The sequence below is a fragment of the Mesocricetus auratus genome, unplaced genomic scaffold, assembly GCF_017639785.1.
Source record: "Mesocricetus auratus isolate SY011 unplaced genomic scaffold, BCM_Maur_2.0 Super-Scaffold_100676, whole genome shotgun sequence".
Lineage (NCBI taxonomy): Eukaryota > Metazoa > Chordata > Mammalia > Rodentia > Cricetidae > Mesocricetus > Mesocricetus auratus.
Genome location: NW_024429266.1, coordinates 111,724,690 through 111,740,326, shown reverse-complemented (window position 1 = coordinate 111,740,326; position 15,637 = coordinate 111,724,690). Strand labels below are relative to the sequence as shown.

At 39.7% G+C, this 15,637-nt stretch overlaps 1 long non-coding RNA gene across 1 annotated transcript; it reads left to right on the top strand.

Annotated features, from left to right (window-relative positions):
• The first annotated feature begins 616 nt into the window (after positions 1-616).
• Positions 617-15,268, top strand: LOC121137178. The gene is made up of 6 exons (XR_005874413.1): positions 617-673; positions 3,425-3,671; positions 7,084-7,264; positions 8,452-8,608; positions 13,688-13,757; positions 15,048-15,268. It is a non-coding gene; the product is annotated as an uncharacterized LOC121137178 (long non-coding RNA).
• The last annotated feature ends 369 nt before the right edge of the window (positions 15,269-15,637 follow it).

Below are 15,637 nucleotides of genomic sequence, written 5' to 3'. Positions count from 1 at the left end.
TGTAATATAATTTGAAATCAGGAATGGTGATGCCTTAATAGTTTTTTTCCTTTTTAAAAAAATTATTTAGGTTAGAAACAATCTTGTTTTACATGTCAACCCCAGCTCCCTCTCCCTGCCCTCCTCCCCCCTCCTTCCACACCAGGTTCCCCAGTCCCCCACCTAATCTTCAGTCCGATCCCCAAGGAGGGTGAGGCACTCCATGGTGGATCTCCAATAACTGTTATTTCATCCAGGGCAGGGCCTAGGCCCTCCCCAAGAGTCCCAGCTGAAAGAGCCTCCCATATTGTGGCATGGGCACTCAAAGTCTGTTTGTATGCCAGGGGTAAATACTACCCAAGGCCCCACAGATTACCTAGGCTGCCTCACTGATACCCACATTCAAGGGTTCTGGGTCAGTCCCATGCTTTCCATACAGCCATCAATCTGGAGCCCAAGAGCTCCCCCTTGTTCAGGTCAGCTGTTTCTGTGGGTTAAACCAGCCCACTCTTAACTCCTTTGCCCATCAGTTCTCTCTTTCTGACATTGGATTCCAGGAGTTCAGTTCAGCGCTTGTCTGTGGGTATCTGCCTATGCTTTCATCAGTCGCTCTATGAAGGTTCTGTTTCCTAGACTCTGGCAGTGGGATTGTATGCTGGCACTCCTCTGATTCATGTCTAAAATCCATAAATGAGTGAGTACATACCATGTTTCCCTTTTTGTGACTGGGTTACCTCACTCAGGATGGTTTCTTCTAGTGCCTTCCATTTGCCTGCAAATTTCAAGATTCCATTGGTTTTTTTCCCCGCTGAATAGTACTCCATTGTGTAAATGTACCACATTTTCTCTATCCACTCTTCAGTTGAAGGGCATCTAGGTTGCTTCTAGGTTCTGGCTATTACAAATAATGCTGCTATGAACATAGTGGAGCAGATGTCCTTGTTGTATGAATGTGCCTCATTTTGTGATATATGCCTAAGAGTGGAATTGCTGGGTCTAGTGGTATATTAATTCCCATTTTCCTGAGGAATCTCCATACTGATTTCCAAAGAGGCTGTATGAGTTGGCACTCCCACCAGCAGTGGAGGAGTGTTCCTCTCTCTCCACATCCTCTCCAGCATAAATTGTCTTCGGTGTTTTTGATTTTAGCCATTCTGACAGGAGTAAGATGGTATCTCAGAGTTGCTTTGATTTGCATTTCCCTGATGGCTAAGGATGTTGAGCACTTTCTTAAGTGTCTCTTGGTCATTTTAGCCTCCTCTATTGAGAATTCTCTATTTAGCTCTGTACCCCACCTTTGAATTGGATCCTTTGGTGTTTTGGAGACTTGTTTCTTGAGTTCTTTGTAAATTTTGGAGATTAGCCCTCTGTCAAATGTAGGGTTAGTGAATATCTTTTCCCATTCTGTGGCCTGCCTTTTTGTCTTGTTGACTGTGTCCTTTGCCTTACAGAAGCTTCTTAGTTTCAGGAGGTCCCATTTATTAATTGTCGATCTCAGTGCCTGTGCCACTGGTGTTATGTTTAGGAAGCTGGTCTCCTGTACCAACTCGTTCAAGAGTATCTCCCACTTTCTATTCTAACAGGTTCAGTGTGGCTGGATTTATGCTGAGATCTTTGATCCATTTGGACTTAAGTTTTGTGCATGGCGATAAACATGGATCTATCTGCAGTCTTCTACATGACCAGTATCCAGTTATGTCAGCACCATTTGTTGAAGATGCTTTCTTTTTTCCATTGTATAGTTTTAGCTTCTTTGTCGAAAATCAGATGTTCATACGTGTGTGGGTTAAAATCAGGGCTGTTCAATTCAGACTCCATTGGTCTACCTGCCTATTTTAGTGCCAATACCAAGCTGTTTTCAGGACTATAGCTCTATAATAGAGCTTGAAGTCAGGTATGGTGATGCCTCCTGAATGTTGCTTTATTGAATAAGGTTGTTTTGGCTATCCTGGGCCTTTTGTTTTTCCATACAAAGTTGATTATTGTTCTTTCCAAGTTCTGTGAAGAATTGTGCTCGAATTTTGATAGGGATTGCATTAAATCTGTAGACTGCTTTTGGTAAGACTGCCATTTTTACTATGTTGATCCTACCAATCCAAGAGCATGGGAGATCTTTCCATTTTCTAGTATCTTCTTTGATTTCTTTCCTTAAAGACACAAAGTTCTTGCTATACAGGTCTTTCACTTGTTTGGTTAGCATTATCCCCAAGATGTTTGATGTTGTTTGTGGCTATTGTAAAGGGTGATGTTTCTCTGATTTCTTTCTCAGTCACTTCTATCATCTGTATATAGTAGGGCTACTGATTTTCTTGAGTTGACCTTGTATCCTGCCACTTTGCTGAAGGTGTTTATCAGCTCTAGGAGTAACCTTGTGGAGTTTTTGGGTCACTTATGTAAACTATCATATCATCTGCAAATAGTGAAAGTTTGACTTCTTCCTTTCCTATTTGTATCCCCTTGATCTCCTTTTGTTGTCTTATTGCTGTAGCTAGAACTTCAAGTACAATATTGAAGAGATATGGAGAGAGTGGACAGCCTTGTCTTGTTCCTGATTTTAGAGGAATTGCTTTGAGTTTCTGTCCATTTAGTTTGATGTTAGCTGTTGGTTTACTGTATATTGCTTTTATTATATTCAGGTACGTTCCTGTTATCCCTGATCTCTCTAGGACCTTTATCATGAAGGGGTGCTAGATTTTGTCAAAGGCTTTTTCAGCATCTAGTGAGATGATCATGTGGCTTTTCTTTCGCAGTTTGTTAATATGGTGGATTACATTGATAGATTTTCTAATGTTGAACCATCCCTGCATTCCTGGGATGAAACCTACTTGATCATGGTGGATGATTTTTCTGATGTGTTCTTGAATCCGGTTTGTGAGTATTTTATTGTGTATTTTTGCATGGATGTTCATGAGGGATATTGGTCTATAGTTCTCTTTTTAGTTGTGTCTTTGTGTGGCTTGGGCATCAAGGTAATTGTAGCCTCGTAGGAAGAGTTTGGCAGTGAGCCTCCTGCTTCTATTGTGTGGAATACTTTGAGGAGTATTGGAATTAGCTCTTCTTTGAATTTCTGGTAGAATTCTGCACTGAAGCCATCTGGGCCTGGGCTTTTTTTGTTTGGGAGACTTTTGATGAATGCTTCTTTTTCCTTAGATGTTATAGGTCTATTTACATTGCTTATCTGTTCTTGATTTAATTTTGGTAAGTGATTTCTATCCAGAAAATTGTCTATTTCCTTTAGATTTTCAAATTGCATGGAGTACAGGTTTTCAAATTATGACCTGATGATTCTCTGGAATTTCTGCATCAAGTAAAATCATCATGTGGATTATGTTGTTGAACTCACTTATGTAGTGAATTACATTTGCTTATTTTAAAATTGTTTTTATTATTTTTAAATTATATATACCATACATTTATGTGTGTTAGTATGTGCTTGTGTGTGCAGGTGCCTTAGGAGGCCAGAGGATCCCCTGGAACTCGAGTGACAGCTGGATGTGAGCAACCTGACGTGCTACTGAAAACAGAAGTCAGGTCCTTTGGAAGAACAGCACATGCTCTTAACCCCTGAGGCCTCTCTCAAGACCTGAATTACATTTTTTTATTTAAATGTGTGGAACTAACCCTGTATTCCTGGGGAGAAGCCAGCTTGATCATGTTGAATGATCTTTCTACAGTGTTCACCCATTTGGGTTGTAAGTGTTTTTGTAGAGTTTTCAAGTCTGTATTAATCATTGGTGTAGGGGTAAGCCCACAATACTGTCCATGCCCCAAAATGGCATAGACGGGTATGCGGGACAGGTGAGGACATAAGGGCAACAGAAAGCAAAAGCCCTGTCTCTTGGAAGCTAGCCACGTTCCTAGAGCTCCTGTCTCCCTGTAAGCAAATTCTATATTCAATAAATACATTGGACCTCCTTTTTCAGATAGCCTTATTTCCATTGTCACATTGGCTTGTAATTCTTTTTGTTTTTTGTTATTGTTGGGACTTTATTTGGTTTTGGTATCAAAGTACTGACTTAGTAAACAGTTTGGAAGTTTTTCTTCCTTTTATATTTTACAGAATTACTCAAGGAGTATTGTTACTAGATCTTTGAAAGTCTGATCAAATTCTATGCTTTATCCATCTTGTCTTGGGTATTTTTAGTTGGGAGATTTTTTCTTTTTATTATTTTTTCATTTATTTTACACCCCAACCACAGTTTCCTCTCCCTCCTCTTCTTCCATTACCCCACCTCCACGCTGTCCCCTCTCCAAAATCCACTCAGACTCTGTTTCTGTTTAGAAAGGGGCAGGCCTCTCATGGCTGTCCACAAAGCATGGTATATCAAGTTGAGGTACAACTAAGCTCCCCACTTTGTATTGAGGCTGGGTGAGGCAACCCAGTTTGCTGAATGAGTTCCCCCAAACCATCCCAAGTGTTAGGGACAGGCCCTGAGCCACTGCTAGGAGACCCACAAGTAGACCACGCTCGACAGAGCTGTTACACATATGTACAGGGCCTCGGTCAGACTCACGTAGGCTCTCTAGCTGTTGGGTCTGACGCCTGCACCACAAACAAGTCTGCGGCATTGGGGTTAGGGTTAGGGACTTGGATGCTGGCAATCTCTGGGTGGGCTGGCTCCTGCTGGGGTGGGAGCTTCAGTGTTACTTGAAGAGCTTTAAAACATAATGATTATCAGTACACAAATTAAATGAATCATTTACTAGAAGTTGAAAAATCATGGCGACAGCTCGTAACTTGACTATCTGAGTTGAAGCTGGAGTTGTTTGCTCCATGTATTTTAACGTAAGCTGCTCTTCCATTATTGGAACCATCAGTAAAAACTAACAGCATTTTTTTTTACAGGACTGCTCTTTACAATTTTGGGAATACAAAAGTATGTGTTAGTGTGAATTGTAACAGTCTGTGAGCTAGAAACTGATTATCAATTCTCTTTGAAAGTTGAGCAAAAGCATTTTCCCGTGATTCACTGTTTTGAAACAACCAATCAAATTGTTGCATATAAGGAACATGTATCATACTTGGTTCTCTGCCAAAATATCTCCTAGATTCCATATGGCACTTCTGTATTACGTATACTACTTCTTCAAAATAAGAATTTAACACCTTGGGTGAGGAGACAGCATAAACTTCTCATGGTTTTGTAACATGTGTTGATGATGGAGTACACTCTAACATGAGAAGAACTTGTCTAGCCTCTCTAGTTAACTGTCTAGGTGAGCTGGTATCACTATTTCCTTTTAGAATCTCATTTAGAGGTTTTAAATCACCAGGAGATGCCCTTAAAAAAGGAGGTAACCATTGACTATTTCCAAACAACTTCTGAAAAATCACTCAAAGATTGCAAACTATCCTTTCTAATTTTTGAGGCTTAATTTCTTTAGGCTATAACATATGTCCCAAATACCTTTTGAAAATCACTTGAAGTTTGTGAGTACTCTTATTCTAATCCAATCTATAATTCAATTTGTAAAGCTCTCATTAGCTGACAAGGCCTCGTTTGTATCTTAGCTGACATGGCCTAATTTGTATCTACACTGACTCCTTTGTAGGTGGGGTCTAACAGGGCAGCAGTTTCCCTGAGGTTTCTTCTCAAAAACTTTTTTTCTCTAGATTTCTTTTTCCAACCATAAAAATTTAGGAGACTTTCTGTATCCTCTCCTCTGTTAAACTCTATGGAATCATCCATACAGATTTCTTTGGTTTTAGGTTATGTTGCAGACTATTGTTATTTTCCATTGACTGGCTCTGAGGACTCAAATCGTCAACGTTTCCTGTTAAGACATTGACTGGCTGGATGTTCTTTTTGACTATATCCAAAGGAGTTTAGGTAGCTTCTTAACTATATCCAAAGAAGTTTAAGTATCCTTTTAATCATATCCAAAGCAATTCAAGTAGTTCACATTCATGCATTCACAATCATATTTCATATGTGCTGGTATGGCCACACCATACACAGGTAACATACAGACATCTTTTAGTCATCCTTTTCCCCTAGGTCATGATTAGTATGTGGAAATGAAACTTCCTTAATCGAAATCTCTTGTGACAGAACAAATCTAGCCAATCCTTTAATTAAAACAAAAGGTTGAAAAAGTCCACTGTGCCCGTCATCATCCCTCCATTTGAAAAGTTCTGAGCTACATTCGGGCTACAGTCATACCCGCTCCTTTTAATTCTGTAGATGCAGGGTGGAGAAGCCAGGCTTTTGACCAAATCGACCTTAAATTTTTATCAATAACTAACCTTGTATAAATGCAAACAAACATTTATAAACAATACTTGGGAATGTGGGTGTCATTCTTTCCAAACTACTTCCTGCTGTTAGGGGGCCCTGAAATACCATGGGGATCATGACAGAAAAACAGAAACCTGGTGAAGTCCATGCTTTTGTGGTCTGCAAGACTGCATTATCTCAGCTATTTTAGATGTTAGATCACCTGGGTCACTGTTTCAGGTGGTCTTGCTTCATCAAACCATACTATTCTGGAAGGAGCCCATAGCTTTCTATTTTCTGTGGAAACAAAAGCAGAAATTCTTTTCCCAAGTAACCTGTCCTTGTATTTAAATTTAGAAGTGAAAGCATTTTCAAAATATATAAGTTGGAATAATTCAGCAGCATTGAAAATCAAATGTCTTTTAGCAGTTTTTGATCCTTCCTTAGCAATTAAACAAAGACAACATAACAGCACACAGTATCCAGACTCTGTGTATTTTCCATTCCATATACTTTTACCTTTTCCTTTTTTTTCACTTAATACTAGTACCTCATTTACTAACTGTTACCCATTTTCCATTCACCCATTTTCAATCCACCCTCCAACCAAGGGAGATCTCGCAGGTTCCCCTTTCTTTCCCGACCTTGGTGTTTGGCGAAAGCCTGGAGATTTAACCTGGCACCCCTAACTTGGTACCCTTTTCCAATACACTGTCATAACCTTACTTGCTGACTAGCCTTTGAGGGTGATCTCAGTCGTGCAGACTCCCTGGCTGTTATTTCAGTCTCTGTGAGCCCCTTTGAGCCTAGGTTAGTTGATTGCATGAATCTTTCCATGGTGTTCTGGATTCTGTTGGCACTTACACTTCTTTCTCTTCCTCCCTAGGATTCCCAGACTCTAGCTAATGTTTTGCTGTGGGTCTGTATCAGTCTCCTTCAGTTGCTGAATGATGCCTCTCTGATGACAATTGGGCCAGGCACCAATCTAGTCTCTCTGGGTCTGCAAATGGTAGCATAGTTACCCTTTATTTTACAGCTAATATTCACTCACAAGTGAGCATATATGAGTGAGTATATACCATGTTTTTTTGGGGGGTCTCAGTTACCTTACTCAAAATGATTTTTTTCTGGTTCCATCCATTTGCCTTCAAATTTCCTGGTGTCTTTGCATTTAATAGTGGAGTAATACTCCATTTGTGTAAATGTACATTTTTTTATCCATTCCTTGGTTGAGGGACATCTAGGTTGTTACTAGGGTCTGCTATTATGAATAATGCTGCTGTGAATATAGTTGAGCACATGTCCTTTTGATAAGATTGAGCACCCTTGGGTATATGTCTAATGCTGGTATAGCTGGGTCTTGTGGTATGTTGATATGCAAGTTTTCTGAGAAACCACCACACTGATTTCCAGTGGCTGTGTAAGTTTGTACTCCCACCAGAAATGGAGGATTTTTCTCCTTGCTCCACATCCTGTCCAGCATGAGCTGTCGCTTATGTTTTTGATCTTAGCCATTCTGACAGGTTTCAGATAGAATCTCAGGGTCTTTTTGATTTGCATTTCCCTGATAGCTAAGGATGTTAAGGATCTCCTTGAGTATTTCATGGTCATTTGAGATTCTTCTATTGAGAATTCTGTTTAGATCATTACCCCATTTTCTTAGTTAGATTGTTTGGTTTGTTGATATCTGGTTTCTTGATTTCTTAAAATATATTTTTGATATCACTTGTATGGTTAGTGTTGCACCAAGATATTTTACATCATTAGAGGTTATGGTAAAGGGTGTTGATTCTCTGATTTACTTTTCAGCCCATTTTTACATAAGAGAGATACTGATTTTTTTGAGTTAACCTTGTATCCAGCCACTTCACTGTAAAGGTGTTTATTAATTGTAGGATTTCCTGGTAGAGTTTTGTGATCACTTATGTATATTGTTGTATCATCTGCCAATAATATGCTGACTTCTTCCTTTCAAATTTATATTCCTTTGATTTCCTTTTGTTGTCTTATTGTTCTAGCTACAACTTCAAGTACTATATTTATTTAGTAGGTATGGAGAAAGCGGACAACCTTGTCTTGTTCCTAATTTTAGTGGAATTACTTTTGAGTTTCTCTAGATTCAATCTGATGTTTCAACTAGCTTGCTGTATATTTTATTATGTTTGGGTATGTCCCTTGTATCCCTGATCTTTCCAAGACTTATCAAAGGCTTTCTTAGCATCTAAGGAGATGATCATGTGTTTTTTTCTTTCAGATTGTTGATGGATGGATTACATCGACAGATTTACAAATGTTGCACTATCCCTGTACCTGTGAAATGAAACCTACTTAATCATGGTGGATGATCTTTTTGTTGTGTTCTTGGATTTGGTTTGCCAGTATTTTTGCATCAGTGTGCATGAATGAAATTGGTATGTAAGTCTCCTTTTTGCTTGGATATCAGTTTGTCTGTAGCCTCATAGAGAGAATTTGACAGTGTTACTTCTATATCTATTCTGTGGAATAATTTGAGGAATATTGGAACTTCTTGGAAAGTCTTGTAGAATTTTTCACTAAAACTATTTGGTCCTGGGCTTTTTTTTTGGTTGGGAGGCTTTTAAGAACTGCTTCTATTTCCTTAGTGGTTATATATTTATTTAAATTGTTTATCTGATCTTGATTTAACTTAGTGAAGTGGTATCTGAGAAGAAATTTGTCCATTTCTTTAGGTTTTCCAATTTTGTGGAGTGCACTTTTTTGGAGTATGACCTAATGATTCTCTATATTTTCTCTGAGTCAGTTATTATGTCCCCCCTTTTTTGATTAGGATATTCTCTCTCTGCCTTTGAGTCACTTTGGAGAGAGGTTTATCTTCTGTAAGGCTGGATTTGTGGATAGATTTTTTTCTTTTTCCTTTTTTGTTTTTTCGAGGCAGTGTCGCTGTGTATTGCTTTGGAGCCTGTCCTGGAACTCGCTCGGTAGACCAGACTGGTCTCAAACTCACAGAGACCTGCCTGCCTCTGCCTACAAAGTGCTGGGATTAAAGCCATTCACCACCAACACCAGGCTGTAGATAGATATTTTTAAAATTCGACTTTGTCCTGAAACCTCTTGTTTTCTTCATTTATGGTGATTGACAGTTTTGCTGGGTATAGTAGTTGGGGCAGATATCTGTGGTTTCTTACATTTGCATCACATCAGCCATGCACATCTGTATTACAGGGTCTATGTTGGGAAGTCTTTATAAGTCTGCCTATATATATATATATTACTTGGCGTTTTCCCTTGTTGCTTTTAATATCCTTTGTTCTGAATGTTTAGTGTTTTGATTATTGCATAGCAAGGGATTTTCTTTTCTGATCCAATCTATTTGGTGTTCTGTAAGCTTCTTGTACCTTTATAGGCAAGTCCTTATTTAGGTTGGGAAAATTTTCTTCTATTTTGTTGTTAAATATATACTCTGGGTCTTTGACTTGGGTTTCTTCTCCTTCTTCTGTTACTATTATTCTTATGTTTGTTTTTTTCACAGTGTCCCAGATTTCATGGATGTTTTATGTTAGGAATTTTTTAGAGTTAACATTTTCTTTGACTGATGAATCTATTCCCTTTATCATATATGAACACCTGATATTCTTTCTTGCATCTCGTGTGTTCTGTTGGTGTTGCTTGTGTCTGTTGTTCCTGTTAGCTTACCCAGATTTTCCATTTCCAGGAGTCCCTCTGTTTGTTTTCTTTATCTTCTATTTTAATTTTTAGGTCTTGAACAGTTTCCTTTATCTGTTTGTTTTTTCTTGGTTTTCTTCTGGGATTTATTGATTTCTTTCAATGTTTTGTTTGTTTTTTCCTCAATTTCTTTAAAGGAATTATTCATATATTCTTTAAGGATCTCTATCATTTTCATAAAGTAAATTTTAAGGCCATTTTCTTGTACTTCAACTGTGCTGGATTGTTCAGGTCTTGCTGTGGTAGGATAGCTGGGCTCTGGTGGTGACATACTGTCTTTTCTGTTATTGTGTTCTTACACTGGTATTTAGGCATATGGATTTGGGATGATTTTAGGTCTAGGTGTTGATTCATGTATTTGTCTTTGTTAGATGGGTACTTTTTCTTTGGTTTCTCTTTCCTCTCTGGTCTTTTGGACTCAGGGTTCTGGTGACTAGCATGTCTTCATGTTAAGTAGGGTATCTCCTCTGGGTTTTGGGGGCTGTGGGTCTTTAGATACAGCCTGGTCTCTGGTAAATCTGAAGTCCTCTCCTGAAGTTGTAGATAAGGATATGGATCCCAGGGGAGAGGATACAGATTGGGGTTCCTAGATCTGGTCTGGCCTTTGGGGTTCTTAAGCCTTGCCTGGCCTCTTGTACACCTGTCATTGCTGGGGTTTCTATATCTGTCCTGTGCTCCAAAAAGTTGAATTATTCTGAAATTGTAAAGTTGTAGACCTTGGATCTCTAGATCTGGTCTGGCCTCTGATAAAGCAGAAGTCCTCTTCCAAAGCTGTAGACCAGGATATGGATCCATGTATGGGTGAGTGGTGGTATGGTGTGGTGTATGCAGTCTAGGTTTGTTGGACAGGTTTCAGGAGGATTAGTGGACAGTGGGCAGTGTCTCAGCTAGGTTTCCTAGGTCCAGCCTGGCCTCCCTTAAGGCTTCTGCGACTGTGGGCCCTAGTATGGAGCCCAGGGAAAGGGGTGTTGTTTGTGGTTGCTAGGCAGGCTTTAAGGAGTGGTATCTGACTGTGAGTGATGCCTTACCTGGGTTTCTTTGATCCTGCCTGGCTTCTGGTAAAGCAAAACTCTTCTTCCATTTAGTAGGCTGGGATTTGGGGTCTGGCACAGTCTGGGGTTATTGGACAAGCTTAAAGGGGTTTAGTGAGTTTTGTGTAGTTTCTTCTGTGCAGTCCCTAGGACTTTTCTGTCATCTTGTATAACTGGAGCATGCTGTGGGCCCTAGTGTGGAGTTCCGGGTTTACAGAGTGTTAAATACAGTGTTTGATAGCTTACCTAGGGTTCCTAGCTCCTGCCTTGCCTCTGGTATAGTAGAGATGTTCTTCTGAAGTTGTAGACCAGGATACAGAGCCAGGGGCTGTATGGGCAGCGTAGTGGTGTGGCATTGCAGTTTGGGATTGTTGGGAAGGTTTATAGGGGTCCTGGGTTTGTTTCTTTTTCTTTTTTTGTTTTTGAAGACAGGGTTTCTCTGTAGCTTTCCAAAGCTTGTTCTGGAACTCACTGTGTAGACCAGGGTGGCCCTGAAAACACAGAGCTCTGCTTGGCTCTGGCTCCTGAGTGCTGGGACCAAAGGAATGAACCCCCACCACCTGGCATGGGTCCTGGATTTCTTTAAGAGATTTTTTTTCATTTCATAAGGGCCTGTACAGTCTTCATAGTTCTGCCTTCTCATTTTTTCTTTCTGTTCTCTCTCTCTCTCTCTTTCTCCCTCTTTCTTTTCTTTCTTCTTCCTCCTCCAATCCCTCCATCCTTCCATCCCTCCGTCCCTCCCTCCCTCCCTTCCACTTTCTTTCTTATTACTCCTCCTCCTTTCCTGTCCTCTTCTCTATCTCTCTTCTTCTTCCTTTTCCTCCTCTTATTCCTCTTCTCTTCCTCTGATTCTCTTCAGGCTCTTCTCTTTCCTTCTCCAACTCTGGTCCTCCTTCTGTTGGACTATTTATCCCGTGGTGTGGCAGGGTTGCTGGGCTCCAGTTAAGACAAATTATTCTGGCCATTATCGATTATTGTTTTTGGTTTCTGTTTTTTTTTTTTTGGAGGCAGGGTTTCTCTGTGGCTTTGGAGGCTGTCATGGAAAGAGCTCTTGTAGATCAGGGTGCTTTCGAACACACAGAGACCCACCTGCCTCTGCCTCCTGAGTGCTGGGAATAAAGGTGTGCACTACTACCAGCTGGCCTCTGAGTATGTTTTTACAGAGATGCTAGGCATCTGGGATTGAGATGATTGTAGATCTGGGTGATAATATCTGGTTTTGTCTCTGTTGGGTACGTGTTTCTTTGGTTTCTTTTTTCCTTTTCTTTTTTCTCCCTGAGACATGGTTTCTTTATGTAGCCCTGGCTGTCCTGGAACAAGCTCTGTAGACCAGGCCGGCCTTGAACTCACAGACATTTGCCCGTTTCTACCTTCTGAGTGCTGGAATTAAAGGTTTGAGTCACCACTGTCTGACTATTCTTGTTTTCTGTGTCTTCCAAGGAGAGAGTAATGGTTGTTTTTGCCAGGTAGGAAAATTTCTGTTGACCTGTTTCCCTGTTTTACTCAGCTGGTGTGTTCCCAGCGTAATCCTGCTGGTGTTGGAGGTTGGGATAATGGGATGAGTTGGGGGAAGAAAGTTGGAGAAGACCTTTGTGGTCTGCTGGAAATGGAGTAAGATAGGAAAATGAGACCACAGAATACAAAGGTGGGCACGAAACTGAGGATGACTATCAGTGTGCCTCGGTCCTCAGTGTGCCCTGTCCGTTTTGGAAACAGCTGAGCCTGTAAATGAAGGAGGCAGGAGGCCAGGGGGCAAATTTTGTGTTTTTGAAGTATCTTGTAGATCAGTGTGTGTGCTCCAGAGTATGATATGTTGACCTCCATATATCCACAGCTAGGCAGGTGTTGGTAGACTGGCAAACTCACAGGGTCTGAATCTATCACAATTACTTTACTAAATGGTCATATCAAACTGTTCTTTTAATTTACATCTCTATACTCAAAGGTTGGTGAGCTCTCAGACCTCATCAGAGAAGTTTCTTAGTGCAGGAAACTGTGTTTCACACTGGAAATTATCTAAATGTAGATAGTCTCTGTGCAGTTCTCAGGCATATATGTGAAATTTATATTATTCCTTCCTCCTAGTCTCAGAGACCATTCTGGAGTAGGGTTGGAAAAAGCTGAAGATACAGAGGGCAAACATGTTTGTAATAAATCAGTGTTTTCTGTACATGGTTGTACTGCTGTACTTAGAAACTCTCAGATCAAGTCAGTCAGGACTCTATCATGGAAGAGAAAGGAGCTCAATGGCTCCTCTCCTAACTGAGACACTGTTGACAGTGTATAGCTTCTACAGGAGGAAGAGTTGGTTTTCTTTAGTATGCTGTTGTTGGGTTGGATAAGGAAAGGTGATGGAAGGCTTGACACCCATGAAAATATGGGCATGAAATGTTGGCCTAGGTAGGTCATTGAACAATAGACATCACCAAGTTGGGGTGCTTGAGTTCAAGATCGGGGAGGATTTGGGAGAAATGGAGGGGAACTTCATCAAAATACAATGTATTCATGTATGAAAATTTTCAAAGAATGAATTGAAATGTGTTATTTATATGTTCATTTCATTATTTTGCTGCTCAAATTCTCAGGAAAGCTTTTATCTTGTAAGGTATGAGAAAGTCACTGTCACTGAATTCTGCTCATTGTTCATTGGAAGTAGCAGTCACTGTATGGATTGGACTAGATGATTTTGACTGCAGAGCCAGGTGCTGGGTGGGACTCAGTTCATTCATTTAGTCTCTTCAATCATTTTTCCCATAGGAAATGTGAACTATTGCCTTGTGGCTCTCAAAGAGGCCTTTGACAAATGTTTCATCATAGCTGGGGAAAGGTAATTAACTTTTCATTTTCTTTCTATGTGGGGAGTTAAATACCTTAACTATAAAGTTCCTGGGACCGAAATGAAACATGAGGAAATGGAAAGTCTTGGGGTCACTTACTTAGTTATAAGAAGATTCATTATTACTTCTGTCTTCTTTCTGGTCCATACAGGACAGAACATTACAGTTCAGCACTAATGTGTGGCTCTTGATAGCTGGATATATTCGGGTGAAATCTCCTTGACACAGTAAGAGCAGAAAGCCAACACTACAGTGTCCCAATAGGCAGCCATATGCCCTCAGTGATGAGTTTTACAAAGTTACAAGTAGAGGCCACCCTTTCTTGTAGAATCAGTATAGTTCCTGAAAATATAGGTTAAAAAGAAGAGTTTTACAAAATGATTTTAAAGGCTGTTTACTGTATAAGGTAGAACCATATAAGGTGTTAATTTGCATTGGTTTTTATATGAAATCATGGTGAATATCCTTGCTGTCTGACATTCTCCTAGAGTGATGTCTTCAGTGTGTCTCTTAGGTAGATAGACAGAAGCCATTGTCCCCATGGATTTTGTGCAGTGCACTTACTCTTGACCTTCCTTGTCACTGGAGATCCTTTCTCCTTTCTCCATGAGGAGGTCAGGTGTGAAGATTTCAAGCCTTGTGTGTGAATGTGCTTCCATCTGTAGCTGTGTCTCTAACTGAGCTAGGATGGGGGTCCCTGAATGTCATTACTTGAGGGACAGAGAAAGGAGGAGTGATGTCAGTTCAAGGCCTGGACTCCCTATGTAGCAATACCTGGTCTCAAATATGAAACCAGATAATTAATATTGACAAATAATGATTAAATGAAGAGTTCGGTGTTCTGAACCACTTATGAAGAATTATCGTGTGATTTGGACACTCAAGGTTCTGCATGGAACTTAATATTCAAGAATATAAACCAATTCTTGATGTACATAGAGCCTCTTATTTCATTAGTATTTCCATAGTATATTAAATACATCTCAAAAGCTTTATACCTAATAAAGTCCAGCCATCCATACTACTGGCAAAAATATTAAGTGTTAATATTTATATAGACTATAGAAAAGCTTTATATGTGCATTTGAGGTGTGACAGATAGTTGAGTGTATATCTAAATCTAAGTGAGAAAGTAAAGTAATAATTATAGGATAATTCCTTGCTTTCTGGCAGCTGACAATCAGATAGTGTATAAATCTGTAACAAAGGCAGACAGTGTACTTCTCTCAGTGAGATGTTGAGCAGGCTTGTCATGCCCTCTTTCTTTTGTTTCCTTCCAGATGAAGGCAGCATCATAAAGATTGGTTCTTTATAAGAGATGGGCCTGGGGAAATGTGTGAGTAGCATGGTGTTGTAGAATAAAATAGAGAATTACATTTTGACATGACAGTTGATTTAAAGTCTCAAGGTAACTCTCTCTGTCACCAGAGAACCAACAATGACCCAATCAGGTCATGTCTCCTTGAGAGAAAAGAGTTCTAGTTGTGGAGACAATAGTGTTGAAATATAACACAAACCCAGCAAGTGAGTCTTACTGGATGAATATTATAATGCTGAGTATTTAACTCAATGGAAGTCTTCTGTGAAACAGGCCCTAAAATTTTATTTATAATTTATAAAATTAAAGTCAAATAATAGGTACTATCCTTATATCTCTGAATCTTACCATTTTCCTTCTCTCTCCATCTCTGAAATTCATGGCAGATTTTATTATTGATACATTTTATAAGAAAAGTGTTAAATGTTTGCCTACCAAAGGCTGTGCCTATTCAGTGATACTTGTGTGTATATGTTTTTTTTTTGGTCTGAATACTATGTACTGGACCACCATGTAAAGGACTCATCACTAGGCATAACTAATTCCGCCTCT